The sequence below is a fragment of the Euprymna scolopes genome, unplaced genomic scaffold, assembly GCF_053919585.1.
Source record: "Euprymna scolopes isolate OS-2025 unplaced genomic scaffold, ASM5391958v1 sca415, whole genome shotgun sequence".
NCBI classification, from domain to species: domain Eukaryota; kingdom Metazoa; phylum Mollusca; class Cephalopoda; order Sepiida; family Sepiolidae; genus Euprymna; species Euprymna scolopes.
The window spans coordinates 25,001-37,500 of NW_027633453.1; the positions used below are offsets into that span (position 1 = coordinate 25,001).

At 58.6% G+C, this 12,500-nt stretch overlaps 2 non-coding genes and 1 pseudogene across 2 annotated transcripts in view; all 3 read left to right on the top strand.

Annotated features, from left to right (window-relative positions):
- The first annotated feature begins 6,097 nt into the window (after window positions 1–6,097).
- Window positions 6,098–8,468, top strand: LOC145274717 (small subunit ribosomal RNA; annotated as a pseudogene).
- A 397-nt stretch (window positions 8,469–8,865) lies between these two features.
- On the top strand, window positions 8,866–9,023 carry LOC145274714 (5.8S ribosomal RNA). Its single transcript, XR_013866893.1, has one exon. It is a non-coding gene; the product is annotated as a 5.8S ribosomal RNA (ribosomal RNA).
- Window positions 9,024–9,647: 624 nt separating this feature from the next.
- Window positions 9,648–12,500, top strand: part of LOC145274712 (large subunit ribosomal RNA) — a 5,722-nt gene continuing 2,869 nt past the window's right edge. Inside the window, exon 1 of the ribosomal RNA XR_013866892.1 lies at window positions 9,648–12,500. This exon is cut by the window's right edge and continues 2,869 nt beyond it. This is a non-coding gene — a ribosomal RNA (large subunit ribosomal RNA).

Below are 12,500 nucleotides of genomic sequence, written 5' to 3' on the forward strand. Positions count from 1 at the left end.
TAAACGGCGGGACTTTGCCTCTTAAGCAAGTTTGACTGACGACTACCACGGCTATTCGGCTAGCTAGCTAGCTAGGTAGGTAGGTAGGTAGGTAGGTAGGTAGTCCTCCTCCTCGGCCACCTAGCCGTCGTCGTCGTCGATCGAGCGACCGGGTATATTCAAGACGCCTCTACCGACACCACCACACCAGCGGGCAGTTTAGCGAGCTTGCCAACTCCTCTGCCTCCTCAAGCGCTTCCAGACGCCTACCGACACCACATGCTGCTGGCTGGCTGTCTGTTGTTACAATGGAATTTAAAAAAAAAAACAAACAAAAAACCCCAACTCTATTAAGATTTTCGATAGTTGGAAAATAATAATAAATTAAGATTTTCGATAGATTGAAAATAATGATAAATTGATTTTAGCAGGGCTGCTGAGTTAGCTTATAGGAGCGAGCTAAAGTAAGAAAGAAACACGCCGAAACACACCGACCGGCACCCCCGACGACGACCACGGGTAAACGGCGGGACTTTGCCTCTTAAGCAAGTTTGACTGACGACTACCACGGCTATTCGGCTAGCTAGCTAGCTAGGTAGGTAGGTAGGTAGGTAGGTAGGTAGTCCTCCTCCTCGGCCACCTAGCCGTCGTCGTCGTCGATCGAGCGACCGGGTATATTCAAGACGCCTCTACCGACACCACCACACCAGCGGGCAGTTTAGCGAGCTTGCCAACTCCTCTGCCTCCTCAAGCGCTTCCAGACGCCTACCGACACCACATGCTGCTGGCTGGCTGTCTGTTGTTACAATGGAATTTAAAAAAAAAAACAAACAAAAAACCCCAACTCTATTAAGATTTTCGATAGTTGGAAAATAATAATAAATTAAGATTTTCGATAGATTGAAAATAATGATAAATTGATTTTAGCAGGGCTGCTGAGTTAGCTTATAGGAGCGAGCTAAAGTAAGAAAGAAACACGCCGAAACACACCGACCGGCACCCCCGACGACGACCACGGGTAAACGGCGGGACTTTGCCTCTTAAGCAAGTTTGACTGACGACTACCACGGCTATTCGGCTAGCTAGCTAGCTAGGTAGGTAGGTAGGTAGGTAGGTAGGTAGTCCTCCTCCTCGGCCACCTAGCCGTCGTCGTCGTCGATCGAGCGACCGGGTATATTCAAGACGCCTCTACCGACACCACCACACCAGCGGGCAGTTTAGCGAGCTTGCCAACTCCTCTGCCTCCTCAAGCGCTTCCAGACGCCTACCGACACCACATGCTGCTGGCTGGCTGTCTGTTGTTACAATGGAATTTAAAAAAAAAAACAAACAAAAAACCCCAACTCTATTAAGATTTTCGATAGTTGGAAAATAATAATAAATTAAGATTTTCGATAGATTGAAAATAATGATAAATTGATTTTAGCAGGGCTGCTGAGTTAGCTTATAGGAGCGAGCTAAAGTAAGAAAGAAACACGCCGAAACACACCGACCGGCACCCCCGACGACGACCACGGGTAAACGGCGGGACTAACTGTGACTCTCTTAAGGTGTGAGGAGGCTTTGCCTCTTAAGCAAGTTTGACTGACGCCTACCGACACCGGTCAGGTCGGCGAGGCTCCCGGCGGCCCCGAGCGGGACCACAGGTTGCGGAAGGCGTCCAAGTGAGCGGCGGCGACGCCAGGAGGCCCCCGGGGTCGACTCCGCGGCCCCCGGGTCGGTGTGCGGGCCTCCAGAGCTCGATAAAGTAGTGGTGTCGCTAGCGGTCGAGAAGGCACTTTTCGACGCCTACTGCCACCCCCACATGGCGGTAGGCGCAAAACTGGAAAATCGCCGACCAGAAATGTCGCTTCGTATAATCGACGTTTTTTTTGACCACCATTTTCAGGTGTCGGAGGTGGGTCTGGACGAATACCAACACCATTTCTGGGGTTTCACAACCGCCCGGCTTCTCCGACATATGTTGGAAAGGAGTAGCGATCGAGCGAAGGGGGCTGTCGGTAGGCGGCCGCGGGTTGCATGTGTGCCCGGGACAGCACCCCCATCCAACTAAGGGGTGTCCCCCGGGGGCCAGGGGGACCTCGTCCAGGTCGGCCGGGCGCTTCCAGACGCCTACCGACACCGGTCAGGTCGGCGAGGCTCCCGGCGGCCCCGAGCGGGACCACAGGTTGCGGAAGGCGTCCAAGTGAGCGGCGGCGACGCCAGGAGGCCCCCGGGGTCGACTCCGCGGCCCCCGGGTCGGTGTGCGGGCCTCCAGAGCTCGATAAAGTAGTGGTGTCGCTAGCGGTCGAGAAGGCACTTTTCGACGCCTACTGCCACCCCCACATGGCGGTAGGCGCAAAACTGGAAAATCGCCGACCAGAAATGTCGCTTCGTATAATCGACGTTTTTTTTGACCACCATTTTCAGGTGTCGGAGGTGGGTCTGGACGAATACCAACACCATTTCTGGGGTTTCACAACCGCCCGGCTTCTCCGACATATGTTGGAAAGGAGTAGCGATCGAGCGAAGGGGGCTGTCGGTAGGCGGCCGCGGGTTGCATGTGTGCCCGGGACAGCACCCCCATCCAACTAAGGGGTGTCCCCCGGGGGCCAGGGGGACCTCGTCCAGGTCGGCCGGGCGCTTCCAGACGCCTACCGACACCGGTCAGGTCGGCGAGGCTCCCGGCGGCCCCGAGCGGGACCACAGGTTGCGGAAGGCGTCCAAGTGAGCGGCGGCGACGCCAGGAGGCCCCCGGGGTCGACTCCGCGGCCCCCGGGTCGGTGTGCGGGCCTCCAGAGCTCGATAAAGTAGTGGTGTCGCTAGCGGTCGAGAAGGCACTTTTCGACGCCTACTGCCACCCCCACATGGCGGTAGGCGCAAAACTGGAAAATCGCCGACCAGAAATGTCGCTTCGTATAATCGACGTTTTTTTTGACCACCATTTTCAGGTGTCGGAGGTGGGTCTGGACGAATACCAACACCATTTCTGGGGTTTCACAACCGCCCGGCTTCTCCGACATATGTTGGAAAGGAGTAGCGATCGAGCGAAGGGGGCTGTCGGTAGGCGGCCGCGGGTTGCATGTGTGCCCGGGACAGCACCCCCATCCAACTAAGGGGTGTCCCCCGGGGGCCAGGGGGACCTCGTCCAGGTCGGCCGGGCGCTTCCAGACGCCTACCGACACCGGTCAGGTCGGCGAGGCTCCCGGCGGCCCCGAGCGGGACCACAGGTTGCGGAAGGCGTCCAAGTGAGCGGCGACGCCAGGAGGCCCCCGGGGTCGACTCCGCGGCCCCCGGGTCGGTGTGCGGGCCTCCAGAGCTCGATAAAGTAGTGGTGTCGCTAGCGGTCGAGAAGGCACTTTTCGACGCCTACTGCCACCCCCACATGGCGGTAGGTGTAAAATCGGAATAGACCGGACCAGGAATGTCGAGGGGGAAAAAAATGACAAAGTCCTGGTGTGCCTAGGCGTCGAGAAGGCACTTTGCGACGCCTACCGACATCCCCATGTGGCAGTAGGCGTAAAACTGGAAAATCGCCGACCAGAAATGTCGCTTCGTATAATCGACGTTTTTTTTGACCACCATTTTCAGGTGTCGGAGGTGGGTCTGGACGAATACCAACACCATTTCTGGGGTTTTCCAGTTTGAAAGTTTTATAAAACATGTTCGGTAGGAAGCACACTTTGGTGTGTCGGTTCGTCGGAGCAGCGACTCTTTGCCTCGTGGTGGTCCGGAACGTCTCTACGGGCTTGTCGCAAAGGCGTCAGAAAGTGGCATCTCCGCCGCCTAGGGCTGTCACCGTTATCGCTGTCGCCGCGCTCCAACTTGTTTTGATCCGCCGCCTTCGTTCCTGCCAACCGTGCGCCCGCTCATCGTCGTTAGGTTATAATACGTGGTACGTGTGTGTGCTTCTCCGTGGACCTAGGGCTGCTCGACGTGTCGAACGATATGTTGGAACAACTAACGGCTCCTTTTCCTGGTTCCATAGTCGTCGTGGTACCCGCGTCGTCAGCCATATCTATGTCCACCATGTTTAGCCGATACGTTTGCTGCAGCTTCTGCTTCCGCCTCAGCGTTCGCCGCTCTCAGCCGCCGCTGTTGTTGCTGCCGTTCTGCCATTCAACCACTACCTGCGAATCTTTCGATGATCGGCCGAACGACCCATCGCTGTGCGACCGATAAATCCTCCGGATTAGGGAGAAACGCCGCCGCTCTCTGCCGCCGTCGAACGGAAAAACGTACATTGTAACGAACGAACGAACGAACGAACGAATTAACGAACGAGCGAACAAACAAACAAAAATAGCCGCGGGGGATGCACTATGTAGATCCTGATCCCCTTGTAACCATACGTACGTTGTTCGATGCTCTCCCGTCCTGGAAGTCGCCGCAGCAAACAGGAGGATGAGCAGCAGCAGGCGCCGCCGCCGTAACCGCCGCCTGCCTGCCGCCTCCTACTCCTGTCAGCGTCCGATCTCACAGCCGTGTGAACGTTCGCTGACACCCGATTTCTTTCCGTCTGGCAAAACCTTGGACGTCCCGCTCGCGGTACACGTGCTGCAGCGACTTCTCGTCCGACAACGCATAAGCGTCGACGTCTGCCGCCGCATCTTCTGATACGTGGACGGTGATAGCGCTAGTCCCTTCTTGCGCCACCTCCACCTTTGTTAGCGCCAAAGAAGATCGATCGAGCAGTCGTGGTCGCAGTCGATTAACCCGTTTTCACCGTCCGCAGTTCCCAAGCCGCCGATCAAGTCGTTGCTCTTCTTGTTCGTTCTTCCCATACCGTCGATTTGCACGGCTGCCGGATGAGCCATCCTCTGTCCGGCGAAGCGCTCACGTCAGTGATCGATACTTGCACCGACAGTCCTCCCGCTCGCGACTCGGTGCTCGAATCGGACTCGTTCGTTTTTATCTCGATGCGATTGTGAAAAGGGGGACCGGTCGTCAATGTCGTGTGTGTCGACGATGTTGTTCGCCCGGTCCGCCGCGTTGTTGTCGTTTTTTTTTTTTTTTTTTTTTTCCCCTAACGTTCGCCGTCGCACGGACGAAAGGGTGAGAAAAAAAAAAAAAAGCTCGAAAAAGCCGCCCAAAAAAATCGGACCGAGGAGCCGCTTGCGAGAACGCGCCATGTGCACGTTGTCTCTCCTCGGTTTTCCGAGCACGAACACGACGCCGGTCGGTCGGTCGGTCGACGAAGGCGACGACGAAGGTGACGGGAAAATTTACGCCGCCGCTGCCCTGGTCCAGCTCCTCCCCGATGACGGCTGTGATGTTGACGTTGACGTTGGCGACGACGACGACGACGACGGAGACGACGACGACGACGAGACGGCATCGATGGCGACCACGATGACGACGACCTCGACGAGTTCAGTCTGCACCTTGACCTCCGATGTCCGTGTGCACTGCCGTCGTGCTGTTTGTCGTTTGTCGTATGTATCGCTGTCAAGGGTGCCGTTGTCGTTGTTGTTGTCGACGTTGTTGCTTGCTCTCTCGTCTCGGTCGGTTGGTACGTTGATGACGACGACGACGACGAAGACGACGACGACGACGACGAGACGGCATCGATGGCGACCACGATGACGACGACCTCGACGATTCCAGTCTGCACCTTGACCTCCGATGTCCGTGTGCACTGCCGTCGTGCTGTTTGTCGTTTGTCGTATGTATCGCTGTCAAGGGTGCCGTTGTCGATGTTGTTGTTGTCGACGCTGTCGTCTGTTCTCTCTTCTCGGCCGGCTGTGACGTGGACGTTGACGACGACGACGACGAGACGGAATCGATGGCGACCACGATGACGACGACCTCGGCGAGTTCAGTCTGCACCTTGACCCTCGATGTCCGTGTGCACTGCCGTCGTGCTGCTTGTCGTTTGTCGTATGTATCGCTGTCAAGGGTGCCGTTGTCGTTGTTGTTGTCGACGTTGGTCGCTTTCGTTCTTTGAGTCTCGGTCTCGGTCCAAGTCAGGGGAGAAACAAAAAAGAGGCCATCAGCGCGGGCAGCGCGCTTCTTCTGACGGCGAACCCCCTCGAAAAATAAATAAACACGTGCCCGTCGTTGTAGTTGTCTGTCTTATGTCGGTCGGTCGGTCGGTCGGTCTGTCGTTCTGTCGAAACAAAGTCCCAAATTCCAACGATACCTGGTTGATCCTGCCAGTAGTCATATGCTTGTCTCAAAGCTTAAGCCATGCAAGTGTAAGTTCACGCCACGCATTAGAACGGGCGAAACCGCGAATGGCTCAGGAACCGGACCTAATCCTCGGGACCGTATTCCTCCTCGGAGGCGATGGATAACTGTGGCAATTCTAGAGCTAATACATGTGACACAGGCCGCGATCGGTCGGCGCGCCGTCGTCGCCACGCCTCGCGCGCTGGCACCCGCGTCGGCCGTTCCGGGTCGCGGCGCTACATATTAGACTGAGACCGATGCGCGTCATTCCGTCCTCCCGTCGTCGGCGTTCCCGCTCGCGGGTCCGTTCGGTGGCGGGGCTCATAGGGCGGCGCGCTCCGCTTTGGTGACTCTGGATAACTCACTGGTCGATCGCACGAGCTTTCACGCCCGGCGACGGGTCTCTCGAGGGTCCGCCCTATCAACTGTCGACGGTCGGTTAAGTGCCTACCGTGGTTACTACGGGTAACGGGGAATCGGGGTTCGATTCCGGAGAGGGAGCATGCGAAACGGCTACCACATCCAAGGAAGGCAGCAGGCGCGCAAATTACCCACTCCCGGCACGGGGAGGTAGTGACGAAAAATAACGACGCGGGACTCTGTCGAGGCCCCGCGATCGGAATGAGTACACTTCAAATCCGTTAACGAGGACCAACCGGAGGGCAAGTCTGGTGCCAGCAGCCGCGGTAATTCCAGCTCCGGTAGCGTATATTAAAGTTGTTGCGGTTAAAAAGCTCGTAGTCCGAACTCGGGTTCGTGGTCGCGCAAGCGGCCCCGGGGCGGCGGCGCCATCGTCCGTCGTTGACTTTGGTCGTCCGTTCGCATTCCCGGCCCTTTCCGCCGGTGTCAACCGCTAGCATACCCGCCACGCGGTCCTGCCGGCGAGGTGGACGAGGAGGTCGTGATCGGGATCCGGGAAAAAAAAAACAAGTGGTCGTCGGTTCGGTTCCGGGAGTAGTCTAACGGGGGGGTGCTACGTGTGTGTGTTTGGGTGCGTTCATTCGCATCCCCGCACTCTGACCCCCGCGCTTCTCTCCCTCTCCCTTTCCGCGCGTTCCTCTTTTTTTTTGAACCCCCCGGTCCGCTCCGAGTCCCTGCTTCGTGTCTTGTCTGCGCGCGTGTTGCGGTCGGCGGTTTCTCCTCCAAGGGTGCTCTTAACCGAGTGTCCGCGGCGGCCGGTACGTTCACTTTGAAAAAATTAGAGTGCTCAGAGCGGGCTGTTCAAGCTTGCATACGATAAGCATGGAATGATGGAAGAGGGCCTCGTCTACGTCTGTCGGTCTCCGTCTACGGCGAGGCAATGATCGAAGGGAGCGGTCGGGGCCACTCGTATTGCGACGTTAGAGGTGAAATTCTTGGATCGTCGCAAGACGAACTGCAGCGATGGCGTGTGGCAAGCACGTTTTCCTCGATCAAGAGCGAAAGTCGGAGGTTCGAAGACGATCAGATACCGTCGTAGTTCCGACCGTAAACGATGCCGACCGGCGATCCGCCGGCGTTCGCTTCCATGACCCGGCGGGTAGCCTGCGGGAAACCAGAGTTCGGTTCCGGGGGGAGTATGGTTGCAAAGCTGAAACTTAAAGGAATTGACGGAAGGGCACCACCAGGAGTGGAGCCTGCGGCTTAATTTGACTCAACACGGGAAAACTCACCCGGTCCGGACACCGGTAGGATTGACAGATCGATAGCTCTTTCTCGATTCGGTGGGTGGTGGTGCATGGCCGTTCTTAGTTGGTGGAGCGATCCGTCTGGTTGATTCCGATAACGAACGAGACTCCGGCCTGCTAACTAGTGCGCCGATGTCAGTGATTTTTACGGCGGGCTCGGCGTCCTCCGTGGCGCTCGGGTCCGGGTCGGTTTTCTCACGCACTTCTTAGAGGGACGGGTGGCAGAAAGCCACACGAGGCGGAGCGATAACAGGTCTGTGATGCCCTTAGATGTCCGGGGCCGCACGCGCGCTACACTGGAGGTATCAGCGGGGACTTCGCCCCGGCCCGAGAGGGTTGGGAAACCTCTGAACCACCTCCCGTGATAGGGATCGGGGCCTGTAACCAACCCCGTGAACGAGGAATTCCCGGTAGGCGCGGGTCAACAGCCCGCGTCGATCACGTCCCTGCCCTTTGTACACACCGCCCGTCGCTACTACCGATCGAACGGTCCGGTGAGGTCCTCGGATCTGGCCGACGACGCCGCCGGGCAGTGCGCGACGTGTCCGTCACGACACTCGTGCATCTACGCCTCGGCGTTCGATGCCTGGAGAAGACGACCGAACCCGATCGTTTAGAGGAAGTAAAAGTCGTAACAAGGTTTCCGTAGGTGAACCTGCGGAAGGATCATTACCGTTTTCCCGTTCGAGACTGGTTTGTTGTTTTCCGGCCTACCTCCTCTGTCTGTCGGCGTCAACGCCTCGAATGCGCGCAAACAAACCTATAAAAGGCGGAGCGAGAGATAGATTTGTGGTGACGCGGAGGTTTTTAAAGCCCCAGCTCTTCTTGCTTGCTTCCGCGTCTTACCACCTGTTTGTTTTTTCGCCCACCGCAAGTGATGGCCGCTTCTTCTTTGCCTTGTCGCCGCTTTATCGTTTTTTTGTTTTTTTGCAGCCGCTGTGCCACCGCCGCTAGCTAAAAAAACAAACTACTCGCGACATTGCAATGCCGTCACGCCTCCTCGCACAGACCTCCTCGCACACTACTAAATCTATATAAACAAAAACTAATATAAAAAAACCAAGTGCTGAACCCTGGACGGGGGATCACTCGGCTCGTCCGTCGATGAAGAGCGCGGCCAGCCGCGATAACTGATGCGAATTGCAGGACTCAGTGAACATCGACACCTCGAACGCACATTGCGGCCCCGAGATCCCTTGTCTCGGGGCCACGTCCGGTCGAGAGGCGGAACGTTACATGTCTTTCTCCGTTAACGAAACGACATCTTGCCGTCCCCGTGCCCGCCCGGTCCTCGGCACGGTGGTAACCGGGACGTCGCAGGAGCGAGTGACGAGGGGGAAGAAAAATAAAAAAAGAATTGACTCCTTTCAATGTCTTTTTTTTTTTTAAAACCCTCTCCGGCCTCCTCCTTCGTCTCCCGCTGGCAGACCGCGGAGTCTTTTCCCTTTTCGACCGCGTGAAGAAACACTGTGGAGGAGGAGCAGGAGGAGTCTGTCCGAAAGCAGCCGAAGGGAGACCAAAAAAAAAGTACCGACCTAACCGACTGCCGACGTAAGCGCCGCCTGCTCGTCTCGCTCTCTGCCTCATGAAGGTGTCTCTCAGCGACGCCTCGAGCAGCGCGACGAGCACGGCCGTCGCACCGTAAAAAGGTGGCCGCGTCGTAGGCAACGCAGTAAAAAGGTGGCCGCGTCGTAGGCACGCAACGTCGGATGGGGAGGACCCACGCTTTTTTTTAATTGTTGGCTTCTTCATTTTCGGTCGGGACGGGCGCTATATCGGCCAGCCGTCGTCACACGGAGGGTACCGATCGAGATTCCTCTCCTCCAAACACCACACTCTACTAAAAACCGCCGCCCTCGGCTCGGACCGAGACGACCCGCTGAACTTAAGCATATCGCTAAGCGGAGGAAAAGAAACCAACCGGGATTCCCTTAGTAACGGCGAGTGAACCGGGAGAAGCCCAACGCCGAATCCGTCGCAAGTTAAAGGCTTCGGGACGTGTGGCGCATGGGTCGAAGGCAGCCGTTCGTTTCTGTCTCGCATAGTTCGGAGTTCCCTCGATCGGGGCCGCCCGCGGCGGGTGCCAGGCCCATTCGGTGCGGACGGCGAGCGACGGCCTTCGATCCGAGAGTCGGGTTGCTTGGGAACGCAGCCCAAATCGGGTGGTAAGCTCCATCCAAGGCTAAATACCGGGACGAGTCCGATAGTCGACAAGTACCGTGAGGGAAAGTTGAAAAGAACTTTGGAGAGAGAGTTCAAGAGAACGTGAAACCGCCCAGGGGTAAACGGGTGGGACCGCTCACCGCGATCGCGGGGGGACTCAGTCCGGTGCTGCCTAGGCTCGAGCCAAACTCGATGTGTGTTCTTGGAAAGAGAGGCCGTCGCGGCACAGGTCGTCGTTCGTCGTGTCCGCGGGGGACTCGTTCCCCGCGGTTCCAGCTTTGTGCCCGCGTCGCCGACGAAGGAGACGGGCCGCGTGGATAGCGGGAAGGGAAACGTGGTGACGACCGCGGCGTCGGTAGGTGGCTGCGTCGGTTGGCTGCGACGGAGGGGACTCGTCCTCTCGATCGCTGCTGCCGCCGGGCCCTAACCCGCAGCATCCGTCGCCGCCGCTTCTTCTTTCCTCCTGCTCCCTCCGCGCGCGACTCCGCTGCACCCGTCCCCTTCATCATCGCTCGGCGTAATCATGGCGCGGGCGCTTCGGCGCGACCTCCGCGCGGCCAGGACCGGACGCACTTCCCCTCCGGTCCGTCGTCGCGACCCGTTCCCGGCGTGCAGGTCGAAACACGCGGGTTTTTTTTCCGTAGGCGGCAGGCGTTTCATCACCCTGAAAACCCCCGTCTTCCCACCTTGTGAAGTCGGGGGCCACCGGCCGTCGGGCCCGCGAACGTACCTGCCCTTTCTGCCGGGAACGGAGGAAATCTGACACGATCCGTTACACGTGGCGAGCGGTCCGTTTTGATCCCGCCGGAAGTCGCGTGCGGGCGACGCACTCTGTGTGTCGCTCCTTAGGCGCCCCACCGTCTCGGGCGCGTGCGCGATGAGAGGCGGGATAGGACTGGGCGCGGCCTCGCCGTCACGCACCTCGCCGACGTTTCGGGTTCTTGTCGGGGGCAACCCCGCCCGCGCCCGTTTTCCGTTTCCGGAGAGGTCGCTCGGCGACGCTTTTTTTACTCGAGCCGCCCGCCACCCCGGGTCAGCGGACGTGGCATCGGCAACCCACCCGACCCGTCTTGAAACACGGACCGAGGAGTCCTGGCCGTTCGCGAGTCGTAGGGGCCACCTCTGACTAACCCCGAAGGCGAAGCGAAAGCGAGAGAGCGTGTAGGAGGGCGTCGATCGGGAGAGGTGTCGTGGCAAAGTCGTCCGGGGGTCGTCGGGGGGTGTCGTCGGTCTCGTGCCGTCGTCTTCTCCTGCCTCACCCGCCTCCGAGCCGTGCCCGATCCCGCCGGCGCGGGTCTTTCGGCCTTCCGCCGTCGCTGCTGCGGTGCCGCAACTTTTCCTTTTTTCTCTCTTCCCGAGAGAGATAGGAGAGGGAAGGCTCGTGGCTGACGTGCGGTTGTTTTTCCCTCCTCCCCGAGAGGGGACCGGCGCATCATCCAAAAAGGGGAATTGCCGGGCGCCAGCTTCCATATCCTCCTTCCGCCCATCGGTGAGATCCCGCGGCTTGAACTAGTCCTATTTTGTCGTCGAGTTTAGGCGCTGCGCGCGGGCGCATCACCCCGGGTCGGTTTCCCCTTTTCCGAGTACGACTCGGCCGACTCTGCGTAGCGAGCGACCAGGGACCCGAAAGATGGCGATCCACGCCCGGTCGGGATGAAGCCAGAGGAAACTCTGGTGGAAGTCCGAAGCGCCTCTGACGTGCAAATCGATCGTCGGAAACCGGGTGTAGGGGCGAAAGACCAATCGAGCCGTCTAGTAGCTGGTTCCCTCCGAAGTTTCCCTCAGGATAGCTGGCGCTCGATCGTCGCAATTCCATCGGTAAAGCGAACGATTGGAGGCCCCGGGGCCGTTCACGGCCTCGACCTACTCTCGAACTCGAACGGGTGGAACGGGCCGACTCTCCCGAACGACGGAGCCGACCCATCCGGCCGCCGCCGCCAGCACGCTTCGCTGGGCGGTTGGTCACCTCGAATGCGAGTGCCAAGTGGGCCACTTTTGGTAAGCAGAACTGGCGCTGTGGGATGAACCAACGTCCGGCTAAGGTGCCTAACGCGACGCCCATGAGATCCCCGAAAGGGGTGTCGGTCGATATAGACAGCAGGACGGTGGCCACGGAAGTCGGAATCCGCTAAGGAGTGTGTAACAACTCACCTGCCGAATCGACCGGCCCCGAAAATGGATGGCGCTGAGCGACGGACCGATGCCGGACCGTCGCGGCGAGGAGCGATGAACTTTCGCGCCGAAACGATGCCGCGACGAGTAGGAGGGCGCCGCGGCGAGCACGGAAGCCTAGGGCGCGAGCCCGGGTGGAGCCGACCGCGGGTGCAGATCTCGGTGGTAGTAGCAAATATTCGAACGAGACCTTCGAAGACCGAAGTGGAGAAGGGTTCCGTGCCAACGGCGGTCGAGCAGGGTCAGTCGGTCCTAAGACGCGGGCGAAAGTCTTCCCGAAAGGCGCCGATCCGTTATGAAAGGTGAAAGGAAAGCGAATCGAATCGAATCGAATCAAAAGCCCAAACAAAAAAAAAGCGGCCGGCCTCC